Here is a 21,515-nt window from a genome sequence, read left to right on the forward strand (position 1 = left end):
TTTTTAAGAGCCCAGATAGTAAGCAACAGGCATGGGTGATTTATTGAAAATTGAATCCTTTAAATCTTAGAGTTGAGGGCAATATTTTACATTGTTGTTAGCCCATGTGTAATACATATATTACTAGAGAAAGTTACCAGTACTAAGGTGTAAAAATAAATGTAATTACTCACAAAATAAAAGCAAATATGGAAGCGTTTCTGCTCCCTGTGAACTGTTTCTTTTAGAGAAAAGACAAAAAAAAGTGTCAAGTCTTTTTAAAAGATCTCAATAGAGTCATTCAAAACTTCCTGTTCTGCTCCTGGCTAGCACAGCACACTGTTGGTATCTTATGACACTCTGCTGATGTTCATAAAATGATTTGGGTTGGAAAGGACCTTAGAGACCATCTCATTTCAATCACTCTCCCATGGGTAGGGACACCTTCCACCAGACCAGGTTGCTCAAATTCACATCCAACCCGGCCTTGACCACTTCCAGCTCTGTTGATTACACTACACAGCTTAGTGACATCAGCAGACTTGCTGGGTCTGCACTCAATCCCACTGTCCATGCTGCCAAAGATGTTAAAGTGTGCCCATCCCAACTCTGACCCCTGAGGAATGTCACTGCTCACTGGTCTCCACTTGGACATCGAGCTGTTGACCACAAATCTAGGGTGGGATCATGAAGCCAATTCCTTATCCACTGAGTGGTCCATCCATCTCCAGTTTAGAGACAAGGATGTCATGCAGGACAGTGTCAAATGCTTTGCAGAAATCCAGGTAGATGACACCAGCAACTCTTTCCTTATCCACCAACACTCAGCCGTGTTGGCTGTCACCAAGCACCTCCTATTTTCCACATGTCTTAGCATAGTTTCTAGAAGGATCTCCTCCATCATCTTGCCAGCAACAGAGATGAGGCTCCCAGGCACAGAGTTGTCTTCTTTTTTTCCCCTTTTTAAAAATGTAGGTTATGTTTCATCTTTGCAACCAGTGGGATCTTCACCAGACTGCCATTGCTCAAGCATGATGGACACGGTCTTAACAACTTCACTCACCAGTTTCCTCAGGGCATGCATAGAGGCATCTCATCACATTCCATGACTTGTGCAACTTCAGGTTCCACTGATGATCTCATACCTCATCTTCTACAATGGGCAGTTCTTAATTCTCCCAGTCTTTGCCTTTGCCTTCTGCATGTCAAAGGGTGTGGCTGGAACACTTCCCAGTGAAGACTGAAGCAAAAAGAGTCCTTGAATAGATCAGCCTTCTCTATATACAAGCTAACCAGGAAAAGGCCCACATATTCTCCAGCTGTCTTTCTATATCCCTTCAAAGATATTGGGAAGCCAACAAAAGAAAGACAAATGCCAACCTACAAATCTTTGCAGGTGTCTACATTCACCTTGGGCTGCACACGTTGCAGATCAGTTCTAACATAAACAGCTCATTCCTGGGTCCCCACCTGCTCATGTATCACAGTCCATGTGCTCCGGTGGCACCACATTTGGTGGCAACGTAAGACACCATAAGGTAGAAACTTTATTCCCGTTTTTGCTAATGTCCAGGAACCCTTCTCTTGGTCTAAACATCACAACCAAGATGCCATTGTGTAATGAAGTGAAGCTATTTTAAAATCTATTTATGTGCTTATAAAACAAGCCTAAAATTATGGTAAGGCTGAGGAATAACATGCTTTACCAAATAAAACTACCCAGTGTTCACCAAACAGCCAGGTATTGGCAATAGACTTTGCAATAACACAGAACTTTATGGAAGCTGCACTTGGTCAGCTCACGTAGAGTTGATCACCTTTGATTCCTCAGGGCTGTTTTGGCAGAACCAGGATCAAACAAGAAGCAGAAGATACATGCACACCACACACTGCTAAAGCTTTCTCAATTCTTAGTGGAGTCTTCCCACCTGTGATTCTCCACAATTTTTCAGCATTTTAGTAGTCCATCCAAAATCAGTTAAAATATAAAAATCTATAGTTACTCTTATTAGTGGATAGGTAGCACTTTCTCTCATAATGGCTTCAAAATAAAATATCCTTTTTAAACTAAACAAATATATTTTGCATTTTTTTACAATAAGATAACCTTCCTTAGTCATGATAGAAACACAATGACTGTTGAACAGAAAGCTGAGGAGAATGACAGTATGATGTTTGTAAAGCAAGTTATTTTTAGATATTTTTTTCACTTAGGGAAGGAAAAAGGTCCAACTGAAGTAAACAATTTAGTCCATAATCATCAAAACATGGACACTTTGCATAGACATTTCCTTTCATAGGTCACTACGTTCATTGGATTAGAATTAGTAGGAGGATTGAAAATAGTAAATGACAAAACTACTGGAAGTACTAGCCCATGAAGGAAAACACAGCCAGCTGAGATGAAAATTAGATTATGCTGAACCTATTCCTACCTGTACTATAATTCAAGATCCAGTTTGCATGTGTACAGCTTGTTAGAACAAAGCATAAGGTTTATCAAACATTTCAGCTGTGGGTAATTGATTTAAGTTGAGAAATTCTGAGGGGGGAAGAGAGAAAAAGCAAAGCTTGTTAGGTCACTAGTTTTTTGGTTTTGGGTTTCGTTTTTTTTAATCATTGCCTGCACACAGCTTTAATACTTGCTAATACAGTGTAATGCATCAATACACTGTGGCAAATTTTCTCTGCTTTAAATATCACCCTCATTCATACTGTGATTCAATTTAAAGAATCATTCAAAGATAAATCTAAATAAATAACAAGCTGGCTTTCAGGCAAACAAATGAATTTGCATTGTTTTATATTCATCATAAATATTTCACTTAATTACTGAGGTACTATGTTCAGAAATACAAAACAACATTATAAATTTATTAGCACTGTCCCTGCTGATTTTACAGAAGTTCTGTGGAATGCAAGAGCCAAAAGTAGAAACAGGCTCAAGAGCATAACCAAAAGAGCAGAGGCTGCATTTAAATGTTAAACTGGATTGACACCCTTTGCTTCGCTGTATATTTACCCCAACTAAAGCTTCCTGTCTCGAATCAGGTGTTATCCTATTTATTCTCAAAACCCAAAGTCAACAAAACCCTTTTCCTTCTGTTGACATTCGAAAGCTAAACATCTGAATCAGGCTGGTTCAAGCATTATAATGAAAACTATCACAGGAGTTATTTTCCCCCTCATTGTAAAGTTGTGAAAACGTGAAAGGATGTAAAAGCTTTTTTCAAAGGTTTAGAGAGGTCAGTTCTGTGGAGAAAAAATAAGAAGTTCTCCTAAAACATAAAAGGTACAGCAGACACCATTTATCCTCAAAATTATTTAAGTTCTTTTAATGGCTCTAAGGGCTATGAAAGATGTTTTTAAAATGTAAATATGTGGGTCTTTTAGAAGAAGTTATCCTTCTTTGTAAACCACAGTATCACTGATGATTTATAATTTTCAGAAAATCTTAATCCCACAGGAAACATGTAAGAGTTCCTCTTTATTTTTAACCTAATGCTGGATCTAATATGGAATGTAGTTTTTATTATTAGCAAAAAAACTATTATTTTTATTTGCTTATAATAAATTAAGATAAAATCTGAAAGAGTGCAAATATGAAACCACTTTAAAAACAGATTATTCTTTTTCCTTTACCTTTGAAACAACTTCAGATGTAAATAAAATTGTGGCTACCACATTTCCCTAGGGATTAAGTACTCTTACTGTTCAAATGTCATTAATTACCCTTAATGCCGTTATGAACTATTTGGAGATTATCATTATTATACAGTTAGAATATTTCTTAATTCCTCACCAGAAAGCCACAGAGTAACTCGCTGAGCCTGTCCTCCCCCCTCTTTTGTTGAAATAACAATAGCCTAGAGGAATTATGTCTGAAAAGTCAAGAAACAACAATAAAACATATTTTGTTGGACTAAATACGCAGTAGAGAGGAGTTTGGGGGTTATGTTCTGTTTCATAAGCAGAGTATCTTGGGCTGATGCAAAAGAACAGAGAGGCAGCTATTGTGGAGAGTGGCTCAATTTTAAACCAGCTAATACAGACAAAAAAAAAAGCAAACCCACACCAAACAAACAAAAAAACAACCAACCAAACAAACAAAAAAAAATTACACCACACCTTAAAAAAGTTTTATGTTCCAAGCCTGCAGAATAAGTGACTGATAAGATCCACACCGATATCTGAAAATTAAAATTTTAGGCTCCCAAGGATGTTTTACTGCTGTAAAAAAAGAGTTATTAGAGCAGAACATGGATACTGTATAAATTGGGTTTGTAACAAAATATTTCATATTCAAAAATTCAAAATACATGCATTTTTGTCATAGCTTCATCTTCTTTTTACAAAGTACTAAACCGTGGAGGATTTTAGCACAGTTGTTATTTAAACTGTGTCACTTGGCTCGCCCTCTCTCTGAATAACCGTTGGGCTGGGAGGACGAGTTTACTCCACCACAGGGGCCACGTGGTCCTACTACAATTCTCATTTCTTCCAAGACAAATCACAGTGCTTGGACTCATATTTTCAAGTCTGTAGTTTATTTTGCTATTATTATTCAACTTGTATTTTTCATTCAAACACACTCTGGCGCTTTTAGACTTGTGTGATTAAAAACTAAAGTAATAAATTCAGCTAAAGTAAATTTGATCAGACAAACAAACAAAAAAAAAAGGCTGCACTGAAACTTTTTAATGACTACCTGGAAAGAAAAGAGTTGAAAAATCTGAAATATTAGCTCACTTCTGGTACTGAAAAACAAGCTTGAATGCACACATTAAAACACACACTCCCTTACTTTGTGCTTACCTGTTAGATCAGCTGCTCTGGGGACTCCTGACTGTAATTTTTAACGAACTAAGAGGGGTTCTCCAAGGAGACAAGTGGGACCTCAGTGGCCCTGCCTTCCTGGTTTGCATTTCTAGCTCCTCTTACCTGCTCTGGAGGAGTTCCCAATCCACACCTGGAGCCCTGTGAGCCAGATTTGGTGTTTTAATAGGATAGGAGAGCAGGCAGGTGATGCTTCCAGTTACCACGTTTGTGACTTATCCCCAACTCAGCCAGAAGGGTTATTCTCTGGGAGCATTTGTGCTAACAGGGAGGGAGGGGGACACCAGAAAAAGGATTGCTGTAAAGCTGTGCTAGGTTTACAGATGGAGAAAGAGACACAGAAGGGCCACAGAACACTACTGAGATGGTGTGGTCTGGGATGGGAACAAGTTTTCTCTGCCCCTTCTCCAGATCAGATCTACACATTGAAGAGGATATGACTCCCTCACAGAGTTCTGCTGAAAGGTAATGCAGTGCTTGGGATCTGTTATGAGTTATTCCAGTGAGGAATGTCTGGCTTTTTATGGTTATTTTAATTGGTGACAGTACTCACTGCTTAACGTACTCAATCTGGCACTGATGTTCTCCCATGTCCTGCTCCATCCTGAGCACTCATCCTGTCTCACAGCTGCTTTCTCATCCTCATCAGAAGCTGCTGCCCCCTTACTGTCCTTGCTCAGCATTATCTGGTCTGGTCTTTGTAACGCCATCCTGGGGCAAGCACTGGCATATTTCACTGGAGATTAATACTTAGGCTGCCTGTTCAGAGAGCATGGAAAGTTGATAAATGCAACAAGATTTAAAGTAAAACTGAACTCAATCCCCTTTTTATTGTTTTGTTCAGACTGTTAATTAACCATTCAGGCTGTTTCTTCATACATATAATAATTTTTCTATCTGTGAAAAAGCATCACTGACAGACATCTAGGTCTGACAAGGGAGTCTAAACTACACACCTTGACACTTTTCCTCTAAGCATCTCAAAGAACTTTACCACCAGTAGCAGTTGTTACTTTGCAATACTTGTAGGAGAAGATAATTATCATCATGCCTTAAAACTGAGATGTGGTGACTTAAGTGTCTTGCCAAGGGAAAAATGGAATTAACAGCAGTAAGAGAGTCAATATCTCTTGGCCCCTGACTTAAAGATAACTCTTTCAGTCTGCTGGGCAAGAGAAGTCTTGGTAGGCTTCAGATTCAGAGTTGACTCATGTCATTGTGTATAAAGCATGTGAAATAAAGTCTACGTGATTCAGTCTCTTTTCCCACTTTGCTAAAGAGTCAGGATCTGCGATGACTGGCACTCATTAGAGGACTTGTCTTACCCCTCTTCATACAGTGTATGGAAGAATAACTGTGGGCTAGTGAAGATGAGCAATCTCTTCCATTAAAACTCATAAAAGAGGAAGGAAGGTCAGCTCAGAATCATCTCTTTTCAGCCTCCTTTATCACCCACCTCTGACAGAAACTTCCTTCTCCTTGCTTTTCTCCCACATTGGACCACCTCTTTGCTCCACTTCCCATCCGTTTCCCACAAGTAACACAGTTATTTGGCCATCCTAGCACACTGCATTGAAAGATCCTTAGTTTTTTTTCTTCTGCAGATTAAACATACAAAAAAACATGACAGGCCAAGAGGCACTACCTGGGGGAGGAGATAACAGGCTGCCAATCATCCAACCAGTAGTATCAAGAGATGGCAGTTGCTGGAAAAGCAGTGGGAGGCTGAAGCTGGGAACCACTGTGTCTCCCAGTTATGTTCTTCAAGCCCCCATGGCTCACAGCCCTCATTCCTTCACTTCACGCTGCTCAAAACCAGCCCATGTGTTATGCTTTGCCAGAGCTTGGAAGGCTACTAACCTCTAGCATAGGTCATGGAGAAAGGACTTTCCTTTCATCCTCACAGGCAGCCTTTGGCAAGAGAGGCCAGGGAATAATCACAGGACAGTAGTGACTCACTGTTTCTGTCAGCGGAAAGAATCTCTACTGCCCAGTGCTCTTCTTCTCCCACCTGGCATCACCACCAAAACCACTACACCGACGAACAAGGAGGTTATGCAAGGCAGGAAGGTCGGAATATTAACTTACAAAAGTCAGGAACGGTGGGAAAGGGCTGCCAGCTTCACTGCATCAGCTTCCCTGGCCTGCTAGGAAAAGTAGGTCAAGGTTTTCCAAGGTGATCAACAATTTTTTATGTCCAACTTTGCGCATGTTTAAAAAAAAATTCAGAAAACCCATTACAAGTCTATCACTGGGGTGAAAAACAAACAGCAGCCAGACAGCTGGTCTTTCAAGGTCCTTGCTGTTGAGCACCCATGGAAAAAAAAACACCTTTAGCCATAAATCTCTAGGGGGGGGGGGGGGGGGGAAGAAGTCAACCACTGAGCAAAAAAACACCAGAGGAAACCCCGTGGGTAAATAACTAGACGGAGCTCACAAGAGCATGGCTCAGGATGCATGTGTGTTTCTACTGTGGGAGAGAGAACAATTGAATTACGAGGAGCTCTTAAGCAACTAAAGTAAACATCTTTTGGCAATTTAGTGCTGCACTTTGAAGCCTGGCGATGTCATACAAATGGTGAAATAGCACGGACACCCTTCTGCTGGCTAGTTTGTTTAATATGGTGAGTCGGGAGTTTTTGGAGCGCAGTGCTCTTTTATGAGCTCACGAGCTGGAGGAGGGAAAGTGTGGAAGGAGCAGGAGAAGGGTGTTTAAGCAAAGCTGCAGTTGCCCGGAGCCTACGGGAAGCAGCACGAGCGGGAAGGGGCTGCGGTGGGAGCCCTGCAGCATCCGGGGGGCTGCCACTGTGGGAACCGGCCCCGAGCATCTCCCACCACGGGAAAAGAGGGAGGGAGAGAGGTATGGGGTGAGGCGACAGGGATAATCACACAAGCAGGGTTAATTGCTATAAATATCAAGAATCAAATCAATATGTCAAGATGTGTGTTCCACTTTTCACATATATGCGACACGTAAATGAGAAACGGAGAGGGAGGGAGGAAGAGCTAGAAAGAAAAAGGAGAGACTACTAAAGAAATAAGCCCCCCTGTACAGACAGGCTGACGCCAGATGGCTTCTTCTAATAAATATTCAACCTTAACTCAGTTCCCATGTAACTTTGTTGTAAAGCTGCCAGCACACCCACACAGATCTGGGCCAGCAAAATGATTACAGTAGTACAAACAAAATAGTGCAATAGAGGAAACAGGCAGACAGGGTCCTGTATACAGAAAGACAGAGCTGTAAAGATGTGAGCTGATGAACCTTTAGATTTAATACTGAGAAACTTAAAATAATAGCTTGGGCAAAGGGGAGAAAAACTTTGGAGATGGGGGAAGAAACACACCAACTTACTTTTTCCTTGCTGTTGCTTTTATTGTTGGGAATACAGAGAACCTCATTCTGCTAAGACAGCAAATGAGGCGCTTTTAATCAGTTGCTATTCTGCATATTTTCTGTATTCAGCTGGAATTCAGATACCTTCTCTGAAATCACAGCCCAGCTTACGTTTCCTCTGTCTCTTGTGCTCATACAGTGCACAAGTTAAAAAGTAGGATTTTGTACATGGCATTTGTTATATTAATTGGAAAGAGAGAAGATTTGGTATATTCCTCTTAAGAAAACATTGGCTCAGTGCTCAAAAACATGCATTTCAGTTGTGCGAGTGTTTTTGCCCCAAGCTCTTTAATTTCAAAATTGGATTATGAGATCTGAATATCAGAACACACCATGCTGGCAACCCCAAAACTATTTAAATAGGACCTTGACCAAATCATGATCTAGTGCTAAGATTAGGTGAGGGGAAAGGCAATGAAAAAGGACATGCTTTACAGACAGACTTATATTAATAATGTGAAACAAGAAAAATAAAAGGCAGATTAGAAATTACGTTTAATTTTAAAATGCTAAGGATTCATTCTATTGATTTCTTGAGCCTCTTTCATGCAGAATGTCTTGAGTTTAGAGGCTGATCAAAACTTCCACCTATAGTTAAGGTGGTTATTTAACAACTACCTATGGAGCCACAATGGGTCAGGGAGTTAAATTATGCATTTACTTCAGTTAAGAGAGTATCAACATGAGGCAAAGCTCTTCTTTCTCAAGGACACAGCCTTTTGATGTTTTAGCTTGTGGTGTGCTCCTGGAATGACATTATTTTGCATGATACAGAAGAAATATAAATAGAATTAATAAGACAGATAAAAAAAAAAAAGGGCAAGCAGGGGGGTGTCGACTGAACGTCAGAAAATATTTCCTGGTTCTGAGTCTTTCCCTCTGCTAAGCAGATCGACAAGGAGATGTAGTGGGCTGTAGAGTCAGGCTTTCACCACTTCCCTCGGGAGATTGTCACAGTGGAGGTTTTAAAAACAAAGCTGAACTCAGCACTAGTGAATATGCTGCAGGGAATAACCCTGTGTTAGGCAAGATATGGACAAGATCAATTAACAGATCTCTTCTATGTCTACTTTCTATTATTTTTGACTGTTGGGAAGAAAACTTTGCTAGAGAAAAGCCCAAACCTCCCTCCACTCCCTTCCTTTTCTTTTTTAAAGAGAACAGACTCCGTGGCATTGCAGGCTCTCATCTGAAGCTCTGTTCACTACAACAGTGACATCCCTCCCACCAGTTTTGTTCTGCTCACTCTCTATCCCCACTATTATTGAGAAGCAGTGAAAAGAATTTCATAGAGAGAAAAGGGAAAGTTCTTATTTCTGATTTTTCCAGACCTCTTTATAATATTCATCTATTCTGTGCAGCATTTGACACTTCCTTCCCACCCACCCCCCATTAGGAATCAGCCGTGGATTGCGTCCTTCTCCAGCCTTAAGGTACACATTAGGATTCTATCCTTATCCAGGGCATGATAGCATCAAATGAGGGAAGGAGTCCAAAGACAGAGTCTTGGTAAGCTCCATGCCTGAAGAAATGCACACCTTTTGTTTATGTCTAGCAGGATGAAAGCCACGAGACAGAGCTGGACAGAAATCTGTCAGCCCTTGGGGAAAAAAGCTGCTAACGATGCACCTCCTCAGCACCACAAACCACAAGCACATCAAACAAGTCCTTCATTGACTATGCTGGCTTGAAGTTCAAGATATCTGTGCTTACCTTAATAAACCAGGCCTACTATGCTGAAAAATCATCATATAAAGCTTGGAGGTGCTTAGAGGTTCAAGGTCACCACTTAGACTCCTCCAGCACTAAGCTTCATTCTACAAATAAAATGGGATCAAAATTAGGGCTAACTTCAAAATCAATTTAAATCCTCCTCACACTCCTCTTGTTAAAAGATATGCCAGATATTGAAGGGAATAGAACCAAAGCACATGGATTTCTTCTTTGTGGAGAGGCAGAGAGATGAGGCCATGGCTAAGAGCAACATTTCTGCATGGACTTGGGTGCCACAGGGTGACCATACAGTCACACAGCACAGCCCTTCTGGATCAACACACAGACTTTGATTTTTACATCTACTTGACTCAACAGAGTGCCAAGTTTCTAATAGCATTGTTTGGTTTGGAGAAGGAACGAGTCAAAGGAACACCAGGAGAGAAAGAACATGGAAAAAATTAACTAACAAAGAGACACTGGTAGAATGAAAACTGGACACAATAGGCACTACCCAATCCTTTCCAAGTCCTCTCCACTGTCAGTCCCCATAGTCCCAGTAGAGGTGCCACAGCCTCACAGGTAAGTAGGAACATAAAAAAGCCTTGGCCTTCCCTAGCTTCTCAGCTAAGCACCAGAATATCTTAAATAAAGGAAAAAACATGGAAGGATATGAGCGATGGGATGAGAAAGGAAAAGGAAATGAGGAGGGAGTTCTCAGTCACACATAAGACAGAAATAAGAACTGGTTCTAGTGCATCAGTTTTCATTGCACCTCCACTGGAGGTGAATCCTCTCTATGAAGATTTAGCCCATGCCCCATCTCCTTCTGCCATAAAAGAGGGAGGTAATTTCTGCCCTACTGCAGCCACAATGGCTGCGGAAGTAGGGAGACATTAAAGCATAGAATATCCTGAGTTGGAAGGGATCCACAAGGATCACTGGTGGGATCAAAGTCCTCCAAGAGTTCTGGCTGGAAGGAAAAGTGGCAGGATCATGATGCCAGTGAGGAGCTGGCAAGGGTCAACTTCTCAGCTCCTGTAAACAACCTGGATGAACATTTTGCTATCATTCAGCTTCTTGATATGCTTGGACACTCAGCACCTTGCTGGAAGCCAACAGGATTCATTAGGAAGGCATGTGGCTGGATGCCTTACATCCACCTAATTTAACTCCCATCATGTGGGATTTCTTCAAGGCAGGGTACTCATCTGGCTGGAGCTGTAGCAAATCTCACTATTGTAAAGAAATTAACAGAAAAAAGTCAGGGCTAATAAAATTGGTCCAACTTTGCACTTTTTTTGCAAAATTCTGTGTTGTCTTTGAAACACAAGCAGCGAATCTGGACACGAGACCGAGCACAACGCAGTGTTGATGCTCTCAGCCATTAGTTTATAAATTGAATAAGATAGATGTGTTCATTCATATGAACTAATGTAGTTTTTCTTATGAAGGTTTCATATTATACAAATCCATTAGCATATTTACAAATTAATCTTCCCTTAGGAAGAAAAAAGATCAAAGATTTACAGAAGGAAGTGCTTTATTACTTTTAAACTGCCTTTTTTTTTCTTAAAGAAAGAGAAAAAGAAATGAAGGGAAATTATGTTGAACTATAAATGTTTCTTTATGACTACTGTACAGCAGCTTTGTGGGAGATTTAAATTTACTAAAGGGCAAGGGGGACTTTAAGCCATATATATGAGTTCAGTATTAAAAATATATATACATGACAGGTGCCCATATAAGTTCATGCAGTACAAAATATTCCATAAATGAGCTCATTTATCTGAGTAATTTTAAAAGAGCTTCTGCACAAAGGGAGATATTTAGTATGAATTATAGTCCATTTACCTTTCATAAGTTTTTTTCATCAGTTCCCATACCTCCTTTGGTGCTACTGAAAATATCTGTAGTTATCAAGTGTTATATTCAACCTTGTTATTCCCTATTCCCAGGAAAGCCCTATTGGTGAAGTGACTCCCTGTTCAAGAAATGCAGTTTGTAAAGCCCTGCACACATGATTATTGCTTCTTCATAGATGCCAGATAAAACAAGATCAGGCTGAGAAATCTTTTATCTAAGCAAACAACTTGAATAATAAAAAGTATTTCAGGTAAAGAAAAAATCTCTGGGTTTGCTCTCATCATTTAGGTTTGATTCAGTTGTTAAAGATTCCTCCTGTTTTCAGAATGGCTTTGTACTATGGTTGGAAATACAGTGGAGCAGCAAGAAAATGAAATGATATGCAAACCTTTAATGATTTATTAATAACCACTTTCTGAGACATTTCTAACTACCAAAGAGAAATCAGAACACTAAATACATTAAGATCTTCAAGGGCAGGGAGTGGAGAGAACTTTTGAAAAGTTATGAAAATAACAAAAAATTTAGAAGGAAAAAAACCCACCTGGCAATTAAAGAGTGTTTTAGGTAGAACTACTGCCTTGGGACAAGAGTTGGAAGTAGATGACCTCTGGAACATCTCCCTGACATGTTTTTTACTTCTATGCTGAAATTTTTGAAGATTTTTTGCAAAATGAAACATAACTTATTCTTCAATACTTTAGGATACATTCCAAAAGAAACCTTTAAGATTATTACTAAGTTTAAGATTAAATCACCATTCATCAACAGAAAAACTCTCTTCTCATCACTGCACCCACGTATAGTTTCTTTCACTTCTTGGAGTTTTCTGGAATATTAACATTAGATTGAAACTGACCAGAAATACCCACCTTTCCTCCTCCTCTACACTGCACATCCAACAACAAATAAAGCCTTCTCATAACAGAACAACTGTGGATTTACTGTACTGGAGTCACAGGCATGAATAAGCATATACACAGAGATCCCTGCCAGGCAGTAAATGGTTTCACAGGGTCTCATAGCAGGAGAGAAAGAGAACACCAGGAAACACAGCACTGAGAAGCAGAGATTTTAATGCTGTTCAAAAGACTGTACCTTCCCCCTTCACAGCTTTCGTCACCAGTGAAGACTGAAGTCTTCACCAGTCATCACCAGTGAAGTCTACACAAGGAACCAAGCTGGACCTGTTCTCCTACCTAAACCTTCTCTTCTGAAAATCTCTCTCTTCATCCACATTCCACCCTTCTCCATAGAGGATTCACACACCTTGGGCAAGTTTTGAAAGTAAGATATTCTTCCTCTACTCTGGAGTTGCCTTTAATTGTAAAACACCTCTACATCTTCCTGTTTCCATTCAGGAGTGATCTCCCTGAATAAACAGGCAATTTCATCTATCTGTGTCTTTCCCTGAAAGTATCAGAGAGAAGTTCTCTGGAAGGTTTCCCAGTAATAGTTTGAGGGGAAATTCAGTGTCATTTTATGTTTTCCTTCAGACATTGCATTTGGTTATCAGAGTGCTCGCAGTTAACAAACCAGAACTCTTCAATGTCTCAGCCTACCCACTTGGGAAATCAATAAAAGATAAGACTACCCATGTTTCAGCACTATGACGGTTGGTAAATGCTTCTAAAGTGCTTTGAAAACCTGGAAAGGTGCAATGTTTTTTATAATGGCCTGAATGCCTCGCAGTTCTAAGAACACTTTATTCCAAAATCTTCAGCTTTTACAATTAACTAACCCTAACAGTGACAGTCCAGTGAGGTTTCTGTAAATAAACAATGCTCAGAGTAGTGCTTATTCCATCAAATCTTAGATCAAAATACTGATGCTAGATACCATAATTTATCATTCACGTGATCTACTAGTCCTGCTGAGATCTACGAAGCCTCTTTGTTGAAAATATAGTTGGCAATCCTACTCAGTAGATTAATGTTAATTAGCTCAGGGTAGCAGAGTTTTGTATCACTTGAAATTTGGTTCAGAAAAGAAGAATGAATAAGCAAAAAAGAATGTTCTGCAGACAGCAGGAAAGAAGTCAACAGCAGAGCTTCAACTACAGAAAAAACCCCCCATATCTATAGCCACTCAAAACCCTTAGGCCAACATTCTCCTAAACCAAGAGGCATTTAAGGTTAGCACCTTACACTTTCCAGTCATTCCCATCTCTAGCCATCATCACCTTGTTAAGGATACTGACTACATCACACATGTGAGAGAAAGTTTGGCACCACAAGTTTTCCAGGTGAAAAAGTATGTCATCAATGAAGAAGAATTACAGGTCATTAAAGTGGAGTGCATGCTGTGCATGTCTCTCCAATTCAATATAGGGAATTAAGAAGTCAAATGCCTGTGGCATTAAATATGAATGATGAATGTGAGAAATAAAATAAGTAGAAGAGAAATCTATGTGTTTCATTACATGAGGTAGCTGTGCCACGGGCACCTTTAGCTTTTCTATGAAAAAGACTGACTAAGATTAGAAAGCAAAGAAAACTCAGCTTGTTTTTAAGGGAATTAATATCAAATCTTGGTGAGATTAAAAAATAAAATATTTTCCAATTTGGATTTTATTCTGATAATCTAAAAACCCCACAGTGTATGGTACTTTATGAACCAGAAATTGAGAAGAATAACACACATCATTCTTCATAACAGGCTTCTTTCTATAAGAACAGCCAACATTTAAAGAAAGAACACAAACTCCAGAAAAAGAGCAATGTCAGAAGTGACACATTATCTCGTTTTAAAGGATGAATCTGACTCCTTCCTAAAATATGAAGCATAAACAGCAAGAGCCACAAAGGCTTCTGTGTGTATCACAAAGCACACGGCATGGGAAACCACTTCTCTGGCTCTCAGACGGAAAAGGGCTCTTTCATCTCCGATCGAGTTTCAGAGGTATTTTTATTTATTTACACATGAAGGGCTGTGAACCAAATTCACCTCATCATTTTGTACAATAAATTGAAGAATATGTCTACTCAGCAGGCTCACCAAGACTTCCAACCTCCAGAGCTGTGTCCTCCAGATAGTTAAATGATGTCTGCACCAGAGACATCCCTCTTATAGTCATCAAGTATTAAGCAAAAGTCTATTAATTCTCTAAATGTGGTAGAAAAAGAGTCTGTGCCCTAGAAGAAGGAGAACTGAGAACAGTCAGGTGGCATCTAGATGTACTAAGAAAACAAATTAATTGGCTGGACTTCTTTTCAAGATTCTGAATGATGAGAGGAAAAAAACCTCTGAAACAATCACCAATTTCACCAAAGATTGAGGTAAAAAGTGAAGGAGTACTAAAGGGATATTGAAATGAAAATATGTTAGTGAGAGGAGAAAATGTTTTTTCTTGCCTTTTTGGTGATTAGTAGGTTTCCAAGAAAACCTGGTACCCAGAGAGTTGAGTGTCAATAAATTCTGATCTGTTTTATATTACTTGTTAATAATTTTGATCCATAATGAAAACAGGAACTCTTTGAAGACCTGCAAAAATGTCTGCTTCAAATGAGTCAATTTTGAAACTCTTACTGAAACATAACACACTGTTACTGATGCAATTAAATTCAGTTGATTTTTAAAAATAAATGTACGAATTATACATATATGTGCCGTTTATACACACATATAAATTACATATATGTCAAATTTTGGTGCATAGTGTGTTTTCTGTCCCACACAGTCTCACTAGATTTTCCTCAGCTTGTTATCAGGCACAAAACATGAGGTGTTTGCACCACGTGATTTCTTTTTCATTACATTGTTGTGTGAGGTACCATGATGTGGATGGTGTGGATCCCATCCCAGTTGGCAGAATCACTATGGAGGTGCCAACAATTTGAACCAGACACTTTCTGATCACTGAGCTTTGACAAGAGTGAACGATATGGGACTTCTTTTCAATCATTTAATACAGTCTGGCTTTCTATAGGCACCTAGAAAGGGTGGAATATTGCAACTAATCCCTCAAACCTCAGGCATTGCACCTTTGTAGGGGCACTGTGTCCTCTTATGAATTCAACATGTTTTTTGACATTTTACACTTGCTTCCTTATGGGGACTGGGTCAGTCACTGGAGGTTTTCACAAGCTTATTTCTCAAAACAGTCATTGTGGAAAACCCTCAAATCTACCAGCACCACCCACCAGATCCATAACATGGTTGTTGGAATAATTCAGGTGGTACAGGAATCCTTGAGAATTGCAATCTGAAATAATCTTTTTGAAATAAGATTTCTCTTCCCCAGTGCCACAAACTAAAAATGATGTAAGAGCAAAATCTCTGTAGTAAATTAGCAATAAAAGAATAAAACTGTTAAACGAATATATTTTTTCATGCTTGAGGGCTGTGTGTTTAACAGTTTTCTAACTGTTCATTCATTTATATAAAAATACTTTGGTTATTATCTACTTGAGTTGAAATTAGATATTTAATTGACTGGAGGGAATGAAATTCGCTCACTTTTAAATAAAGCAATGATTTAAAAATATTCCTGTAAAGTGATTTGTAAGACCACACCAGCACTAGTTCTTGGCACACATCCTTGTCTGTGTATATATTTTAAAAGCATGGTTGTTTTTACAAATGTAGTACTGTGAGAGAGAACTTCTTCAGAAACATGTTTATCTTAATTAGGAAAGTCAACAGACTTCTAATGGGAAGAAATGCATATTTTTCTCTGTGGTATCTAAAGCATCAAAGGCCTCGTTCTCATGCCAAACCAATCTTCCTTCCTGCCTGCCTTTCAAACCCAGGTGATTGCAGACAGCTGAGCAGACATTTTCCCAAAAGCTTCTATTGACCTGGCTCCAGTCCTTTCCCGTGCTCTGTCTCCTTTTCTATCCGCATGTCACTTCTCTTTCTCTTTCTGTGTATTTGTTGTATTTTTGCCTGAGGAAACCTAGGGATATTCATGGCACTGAGGCAAATAATGTGGAATTAAAAACTAAATTCTTCAGGCCTTATCCTAGCAACAGGACCATCACCATCTGTTCAGAGGACAGGACTGCCATTATCCGCTGCATTCTTTGTACGTACTCCATCACCTGTGAGGGGAAAAACATTGCCCCTTATCCTGGGGTCTTTGTTTAAAAACAAAGTCGTCTGCTTCTTTCTGGTACCAATACATTTCATAAATGTAACATACAGTACATTTAAAGGGATAAGGCAGCAATAAAAGCTTTAAAAAAAATAATCTAAGGAAGGACATCTGCATGATAAACGACAAAAGCAAATACTGCTCAATTTAAATAAACAGTTGAGATTAATTAACTAAAGTTCATACAAATTCCTGCATCTATTACCAATATCAGTGATACAAGTATGACACCCTTGAATTTAGGAGAATTTTGCAGCAGTGGTAGAACAGTTATTATTTTTTTAATTTAAACACTTAATTTAAAATCTGTGTTCCCCATTGTGCTGTGAAGGCCATTTTGGCCGCTCACAAACACGCCTGCAGCTGAAACCCCAAAATACAGCAACAGAAGCTGAAGGACTGCATACCTTTCACCTCAGGAAAATGAGAAGTTGCTCAAAGAGCTAAAATACACCCACTCCCTCACCCCCAATTTAATTTGAAGTCATCATCTTCTGCTCTATAAGGATAGTACTCATTCCTCATTTGTTTCTGCTCTGAACATTTGAACAAGAGGGAAAGCACATGAAGGATGAAGAGGTAAAAATCAGAGAATAATAAAAAAAAATCCTGGAAATCAGAACTGCAGTCTTGACCTCATATTATGTTTTCAGTTTAAAATTATAATTTATAAAAGCTGGTTGACTGCCTGTCTCTGTTGTTTTTATGCCACTTATAAACAAAGCTGCAGTCATATTTATTTCTCAGGGCTTACAGACACATTTGTGGTATGCAGCTTGGCAAAAGAAATTGGTAAAATCTGCCTGCTCCTACCAAGTCTCCAAAACTGCTCATCCCATCCCATCCCATCCAGCCATCAGCCTGAAGGTCAGAGGTGCTGCATCCCCTCCTCCCAGGGACAAGAGCAGAGCAGACCAGAGCCACCTGCACCCCATCAGCCTCAACCTCTCCCCAGGGGCTCAGGAAGGGGTAGAAAGTCATAGTCACAGGATCACAAGGGAACTTCCTCTTCTCCTTCCCATACCTTTCCCCAGTCACAGCTTACCCTGCTCCAGTTTCGCTCATTACCTTAACAGCTCCTGCTTTTCTGAAGTCTGAGGGGCTGACAGGTAGAAGTAGCCACCTTACAGGACAAGGGTTGTCCTAGATGGGTGTTCAATATCACCTAAACACAGAGGCTGGACCCAGCATATCCTCTTTTCTAAGTAAAAACTTGAATCTGTTCAGTTTTCCCACAAATATTCACAAGGATTGAAAAAAGACCCAAGGGAATGAAGGAGAAATGATGCACCATTAAAAAAAAAAAAAAAAAAAAGGAAAAAAAAGCTCCAATTTGCCCTGGACTATAAATTTGTTGCACTGATGAATTTCAAGCCTTGGTCAAAAAAGGGTAATAGTTTCCCTCAGCCCAGCAGGTGTCTAAATTTAGGTGAACACAGTGGTCCAAAGCAGAGGTACAGTAATCCCTTAATCTCAAGGTGTCTGTGATGTTTTATACTATGCAATAAATGATCAAGTCCTAAACTGCCACAAACTCCTCTGTAAGCTTATGTGTGAGAAGGGAAACTTCCTTGGAAGCCGAAGGGATCCCCAGAGGTCCCTCAACTCCAGGACATATGCTGGTGCTTATATTTAACCCAAGAGGATTCAGCTTGTTTTGCATCTAGGTGGCCTCAGATAGGACACCACTTTGGCCAAATATGGATGCAATTATGCTTTTGAAATTGCCTCTCAATGGAAAAATCTGTCTTAAATGGTACTACTTCAGTTTTGTCAACACCAACATAAAGATTTATTTTAAGTCTTTGAAGCATTGTTTGGATTTTGGCTTTCTTACCAAACTACTAAACTTCTCATCTTTGCATTCCTCCAATATTTCATAAAAGTAATAAACTCTTGTACATATTTACAAACTGAACAAAACTGATGTTGCCTTCACTGTAGAGAATACAAATACATATATTAGTATTCACATAGTTTTGCCATCATTATGGACCAGCCTTTAACAAAAAAGGAAAGATAGAAGCATTGTATTTCATATGGAAAATTGGGAGATGGTGGAGGGAGGAGGAGACCAGAATGTAAATGTACTGCAACCAAAACTCATATTTCAGTTATATTTCTAGCCGTGCTAAAGTGCAACACAGAGACAGAGCTAATGAGGTCTTCCATACTTTTCTAGTTTCAAGGAAAAAGTTGTTAGTAATTTAAGACAGATAAAGAAATCCACTAATTAAAATATTCTGAGAAGAATGGTAGCTTCCAATTATTTTCCTGATTTGACACAATCTGGTAACAGCATAACATAACAATGTTTTATGCAATACCAAGGGATTTTGTAAAAGGAAAGTACACACTGAATTGGAATTTTGAGGACAACAACAATAGAAGACTCACAGACCAACCCATTGCTGGATCCATCACCCTCAGTTTAAATGAATACAGAAATGCACAGACAGAAAACTGACTTTGAGGAATAACTGATTTTTAATACAAATAAACATTTCAAAGAAGACTATTAACAGGAAATAAAGGTTACACTGAATCAGAGAATCATTGAATGGGCTGGAAAGGACTTTAAGACCTTCTAAGTCCAAGCCCTCTCCAACCTGGCCTTAAACACTTTCAGGGATGGGACAGTTCCAGCACCACTGGGAAATCTGTGCCTGTACCTCACTACCCTCACTAGACACATTTTTTTTCTGTAGTTCATGCACAGTGTTAGAGACTCTACTCTTTTCTAAGCAATCTTCATGTGCCTCATTTCCTATTTCTAATTATCCACAAATGTAATAAAGCAGAGAGCTCAAGTTTTCTCACTCCAAAATCCATCGCAAGTCAGCAAAAGGTTTGCCATCCAACTTGATATCTGAATGCAAATAGCTGTATAAACCTCCTCTCATCTCGAGTGTAATTTAACACAGCACCACAATAACTGCTGAGAGCACATCCAAGGTCATCCATAAGTGAGCTAAAGTGCCTGTAAGGCTGAGAGTTCAGCTGCTCTAGTAGCACAGGCTGGTGTGACAGGGACATAGCGAGGCTGCTACCCAGCCAGGAGATCTCTCACTGCATAACTCACTTGGGTTTAGCCACTTAAAACAAGCTGTATCTCAGTTTTACCATTAGTAACATGGACATTAAACATTTGTCTCCATCCTGATGTATTGCCAGGAATTTCTATTTTAGATGAACAGTTTGAAAGCTATAGAGGAATAGAGATGATCACTGTGACTATCAAGCCACAGCTTAGCTGCTGTTGTAGTGTGTAAGCATAATGATAATGGGGAATGGTAAAGACATTTTAAAAGCTGCTCACTACTTCAGCAGGTTTGATTCAGATCTCTGAGCTGCCCAACCAATTACTAAGAGAGGAGGTGGGAAAAGCAAATAAAAAGCTCTTTTCATCATATAGTGCTCCTTCAGATAGACCTGATAGCCCTGGAGATTAATAGAGTTTACAACCAGTATGAGAAAGGGGCAAACAAAGGTAAAGCACTTAAGGAACTTGTTTCATTAAGACCACAAATACAAGAGCAGCTGATGGGGTTGGGATCTTAGACAGCATGCTGAGGCTGGGAGCCATGGGCATTCACAGGAGTGGTGCCAGGGCATCAGTGCCAGAGGGAAGGTGGGGAGCCTGGAAGGCAGGACTCACCACTGGAGTGGGGTTATCCAGCCACGGCCCAGCAGAAACAGCTTCTGCTGCTACTGCTAATGATGAATACCATATGCTTGGCTCTTGCTATTATAAAATAAGTTATGTTACTATTGCCTGTGAGTGAATCAACTCTCTTCTTTCATTAAAAATAGCCATTTTTTGCCCATTCATAATTCCTCAGAACTAGCACATGGGCAAAAATATTTTTTTAAAAATCAGAATATCCTCCAACTACTACTCTTTTTCAGACTTTCATCTTATCATCACCTTGTTCCATCCTGAGCTCTTTTCAGACAAAATCCTTTTCCCAGAAAATAATCTTTAAACAGAGAAGAGAAAGAATTGATATGATTATTAAGACATTTTTTTTCCTTTGGTTACTTTGAACCAGTTCATTTCACTGTGGTTAAAACAATATGTGGTTGATGGCCTTGATTTGGGAAATGCTTCTTTAGACATAGGGGGAAAAGAGACGTTTGCTGTAAGCATCTCATTTTGTTCAACCTGCCACTATCTGAAGCATCAGCTGTTTTATTAAAGTCACTTTGGCCACCACTTATTAACGTATCAGTGAAAAAGAATCTCTTGGATCCACTTGTTTCCTTTTATAACTTCACATCCAAACCACTTATTTTGGGATGTCACAAAAGGCGATCAAATCATAGAACATGAAATTAATTCAATTAACGTGGATCCTGCAGGCTTATTTGCTCAAACACCATAGGAATATTTCAAAGTTTCATCATTTAAAACTGATGCCTTCACAACTATGCACTCTGTGTTGTTGTGAAGTGGAAGAAGACATTGTCTTTATTTTTGTTTTTCAATAAACATCCCCTTCCACTTGGTAAGTGCATTAGTATATAGATACAAGTAAGGTAAAAGGCCATAGCTGTTGTCTGGACACAAACAAAAAAGCAGAACTGATTTAAGATTGTGCAACATTTTCTACTTCTGGGGTTTCACTA

This window comes from Pithys albifrons, chromosome 8 (genome assembly GCF_047495875.1).
Source record: "Pithys albifrons albifrons isolate INPA30051 chromosome 8, PitAlb_v1, whole genome shotgun sequence".
Lineage (NCBI taxonomy): Eukaryota > Metazoa > Chordata > Aves > Passeriformes > Thamnophilidae > Pithys > Pithys albifrons.